The 4,962-nt window shown below is 42.5% G+C and overlaps 1 pseudogene; it reads left to right on the top strand.

Annotated features, from left to right (window-relative positions):
* Nucleotides 1-731: 731 nt before the first annotated feature.
* LOC116480051 (large ribosomal subunit protein uL13-like) lies at nucleotides 732-1,317 on the top strand (annotated as a pseudogene).
* The last annotated feature ends 3,645 nt before the right edge of the window (nucleotides 1,318-4,962 follow it).

The raw sequence follows: 4,962 nt of genomic DNA, 5'->3' as shown, positions 1-4,962 counted from the left end.
ATATAAGGTCATCTGCAAATAGAGATGTTTTTATTTTTCTCTCCAATCTGTATGCCTTTTACATTCATTCATTCATCTACACAGAACATTCATCTTCTTGCCTAATTACACTGGTTAGAATGTCCAGTACAATGTCGAATAGAAATGGTAAGAGTAGGTATTGTTGTCTTATTCCTAATATTAGAGAGAGGAATCATTCATTTTTTACCAAAAAGTATGATATTAGTTGTGGGTTTTTTGTAGATGCTTGATAACTTTTACCAGGTTGATTAAGTCCCTTTATCTTCCTGGTTTATTAAATGTTTTTATCATGAAGAGATGTTGAGTTTTGTCGAATGTCTTTTCTGTGTCTATTAAGATGACCGTGTGGTTTCTGTCCTTTAGTCTACGGATAGGATGTACTACATTAATTTTATTTCTTATGTTAACTGAAGCTTTCATTCCTGGGATAAATCCCACTTGGTCGTGGTATATAATCCTTTTTATTTGTTGTTGAATTCATGGTAATTTGTGGAGAATTTCTGGGTCTATATTCATAAGAAATACTCTATAGTTTTCTTGTATTGTGTTTGTCTGATTTTGGCATCTGAGTAGTACTACCTCATTGAATGGGCTTGGAAGAGCTTCATTTTCTTCTATTTTTGGAAAAGCTTGTGAATAAATAGTATTGATATTTTCTTCATGGGAAGTTTCTGATTTATAATTCAATCTCTTCTAGGCGGCTGCCGAAGATGGCGGAGGGGCAGGTCCTAGTGCTCAATGGCCGAGGTCACCTCCGGGGCTGCCTGGCGGCCATCGTGGCTAAGCAGGTGCTGCTGGGCCGGAAGGTGGTGATCTTGCGCTGCAAGGGCATCAACATTTCTGGCAATTTCTACAGAAACAAGTTGAAGTACCTGGCTTTCCTCCGCAAGCAGATGAACACCAGCCCTTCCCGGGGCCCCACGTCTTCTGGCGGAGCTTGCGAGGCAGGCAGCCCCACAACAGCACCCAGCCAGGCCGCCTAGGACCCGCCGCCAGGTGTTGGGTGGCGTCCCACCGCCCTGTGACAGGAAAAAGCGGATGGTGCTTCCTGTCGCCCCCAAGGTTGTGCGTCTGAAGCCTACGAGAAAGTTCGCCTACCTGGGGTGCCTGGCTCACGAGATTGGCTGAAAGTACCAGACCGTGACAGCCACCCTGGAGGAGAAGGGGAAGGAGAAAGCCAAGATCCACGACCAGAAGAAACAACTCCTGAGGCTATGGAGACAGGCCGAAAAGAATGTGGAGAAGAAAACTGACAAATACAGGGAGGTCCTCAAGGCCCACGGACTCCTGGCCTGAGCCCAGTAAAGACTGTTTATTCCTCATGCTTGGCCTGGCCTGCCCTTCCTCCATCGTGGCCCTGGAATGTGGGGGACCCAGGGGCAGCAGTCCAGGTGCCACAGGCAGCCCGGGACTTAGGGAGCTTGGGAGCAAGGAAAGGGTCTTAGTCACTGCCTTTCAGTAAGGTTACTTAAAGCACTCGAAGAATTGTGCAGGCCTAATTCATCTGTGACGGATAAAGCAACCAATTACTTCAGTTTCAGTATCAGCAAAAGGGAGCTGTAACCCTAATTGGAGGGGCCCTACCTTGTGAGCAGGGCATCTGTTTAACTTCCCAACTGGTCATACACTAATCTTTGCAGCTGTTAGAATGTGAACAAGCGCTTGGGGACAGCATGAGCTTGCTGTTATACAAAGGTATTATAAAAGCACAGACTGGGAAGATGTGTGATCAAGGAGTTACAGGCATTGCCCGTGCTTTTTGCCTGTATTTTGTGATCAGAATCAAATAAATTACATTTATTCTTTTTTTTTTTTTTTTTGAGATGGAGTCTTGCTCTGTCGCCCAGGCTGGAGTGCAGTGGTGCAATCTCGGCTCACTGCAAGCTCCGCCTCCTGGGTTCATACCATTCTCCTGCCTCAGCCTCCTGAGTAGCTGGGACTACAGGCACCCGCCACCAAGCCCGGCTAATTTTTTGTATTTTTAGTAGAGACGGGGTTTCACCGTGTTAGCCAGGATGGTCTCGATCTCCTGACCTTGTGATCTGCCCACCTCGGCCTCCCAAAGTGCTGGGATTACAGGCATGAGCCACCAAGCCCTGCTGATATTCTTTTTGATGATAGATACAAGTATTTCCTGAAATCAGTGGCATCATAACTGGTATTTATTTCTCATTTCATTTTTCCCTTGATCAATTTGAAGTTATATAATTCTATGTCCACACTTTTACTGGTTACCTACAACACAAACCTTTCATTTATCAAAATATGAAGTTAATCAGTATTATTTGTATCAGTAAGAGTTCATTCAGGAAAACAAAAGTAACACTAGATGCTTCAATACAGAATGCAATGCAGGGAGTTGATTAAATAAGTGTTGGAGGAATGAAAAAGCAAAGGGAAACATTGAGGTAACATAGAGATAAAATCTGCAAGGAGCAGCTACCACCTTTGGAGCTGGCGAAACAAAGGGAAGAAGCTGGGGTTATCTAAACCAAAAGTTCAGAGAAAGGACCTAACAGAGCTGAGGCTTAGACCTCTGAGGATGGGATGTTTCCTGATTGGTGCTGGATGTCTAAGGGGGCACAAGGGCTGTTCTGGGAGAGCTGATAGAAGCTTGAGGCTGGACTAACTTCTGATGCTAGGCCAACACTGACAGGCATAGCAAGCAAAGAGGAAAATGAAAGTCACTTTTCTTTCAGTTTTCCAGTCTCCCTCAACACTCCTATTGATAGAAACTAAGAGGGGGCCAGTTGACAAGAAAGAAATGTGAATAAAACTGTCTTTGTTCACAGATGACATGACTGTCTACGTAGAAATTCCAAAAGAATTAACAAAAAATTTCTGAAACTAATAATGATTATAGCAAGTTTGTAGGATACAGGTTAATATAAAAAAGTAAATTGCTTTTCTTTATACCAGCAATGAGCAAGTGGAATTTGAAATTAAAAACACGATACTGCCCCAAAATAAACTACTTAGGTTTAAATGTAACAAAATATGTACAAGATCTATATGAGGAAAATTATAAACTCTGATGGAAGAAATCAAAGAACTAAATAAAAGGAGAGATAGTCTATGTTCATGGAAAGAAGACTTGATATTGTCAAAATGTCAATTCTCCCCTACTTGACTGATACATTCAATGCAATCTCAATAAAAATCCTAGCAAGTTGTTTTGCGGATATCAACAAACTGATTCTAAAGTTTCTATGGAGAGGCAAAAGATCTGAAATAGCCAACACAATGACATAAGAGACTGAAGTTGGAGGACTGATAGTACCTAACTTCAAGACTTAGTATAAAGCTACAATAATCAAGACAGTGAGGTATTGGCAAAGTAATAGACAAATGGATCAATGGAACCCAGAAATAGACCCACATAAATGCAGTCAACTGATCTTTGACAAAGAAGAGGAGAAAAGCCAGTACAATGGAGAAAAGATAACCTTGTCAACAAATGGTACTCGAACAACTGGGCATCCACATGCCAAAAAAAAAAAAAAAGAATCGAGACACAGACCTTACACCCTCAACAAAAATTAACTCAAAATGGATCATAGAACTAAATGTAAAATGCAAACTATAAAAGTCTTAGCATATAACATAGGAGAAATTCTAGATGAACTTGGGTATGGCCATAACTTTTTAGATATAATACCAAAAGCATGATCCATGAAAGAATTGATAAGCTGGATTTCATTAAAACTAAAAACTTGCTCTGTGAAAGACACTATAAAGAGAAATGAGAGGACAAGACACAGCCTAGGAGAAAATATTTGCCACTTTGGGAGGCCAAGGTGGGAAGATCACTTGAACACAGGTGTTCAAGACCAGCCTGGGCAACATAGCGAGACTCTATCTCTAGACAAAATTTGGCTGGGTGCGGTGGCTCACGCCTGTAATCCCAGCACTTTGGGGGGCCAAGGCGGGCAGATCACAAGGTCAGGAGTTTGAGACCAGCTTGGCCAATATGGTGAAATCCCATCTCTACTAAAAATACAAAAAATTACCTGGGCGTAGTGGCACGTGCCTGTAGTCCCAGCTACTCGGGAGGCTGAGGCAGGAGAATCGCTTGAACCGGGGAGGCAGAAGTTGCAGTGAGCCAAGATTGCGCCACTGCACTCCACCCTGGTGATAGAGCGAGACTCCATCTCAAAATAAATAAATAAATAAATAAAAATTAGCCAGATGTGTTGGCATGCACCTGTAGTCCCAGCTATTCAGGAGGCTGAGGTGGGAGAATCACTTGAGCCCAGAGCTCAAGGCTACAGTGAGCCATGATTATGTCACTGCATTTCAGCCTAGATGACAGAGCAAGAATATATATATACACACATATACACACACACATGCACATACACATACATATATATATATTTACAAAAGATGTTTCTGATAAAGGACTAGTTTCCAAAATATCAAAGAACTCTTAAAATTCAACAATAAATGTATTTAGTCAGGTTCTCCAGAGAAACAGAATCAATAGGAGAGATATATAAGTGAATAGACATGTAGGTAGAAAGGTAGATAGTCAGATATATAGAGAGATATTTATTACGAGGGATTGGCTTATACAATGATTAAGTCCCACAATCTGTCATCTGCAAGCTAGAGGCCAGGAAAGCCAGTGCTGTAATTCTGGTCCAAACCTAACACCTGTGAATCAGGGGGCTAATGGTGTTAAGTCTCAGTCTGAGTCCAAAGGCCTAAGAACTAAGGCCAGGTGCGGTGGCTCATGCCTATAATTTGGGAGGCCGAGGCAGGCATATCCCTTGAGGTCAGGAGTTCGAGACCAGCCTGGCCAACATGGCGAAATCCCGTCTCTACTAAAAATACAAAAATTAGCCGGGTGTGGTGGCATGTGCCTATAATCCCAGCTACTTGGGAGGCTGAGGCAGGAGGATTGCTTAAACTTGGAAGGTTCGGTTTGCAGTGAGCTGT

This window comes from Hylobates moloch, unplaced genomic scaffold (genome assembly GCF_009828535.3).
Source record: "Hylobates moloch isolate HMO894 unplaced genomic scaffold, HMol_V3 SCAFFOLD_13, whole genome shotgun sequence".
Lineage (NCBI taxonomy): Eukaryota > Metazoa > Chordata > Mammalia > Primates > Hylobatidae > Hylobates > Hylobates moloch.
The sequence above is the reverse complement of the archived record's forward strand: the minus strand, read 5'-3'. Positions and strand labels throughout refer to the sequence as shown.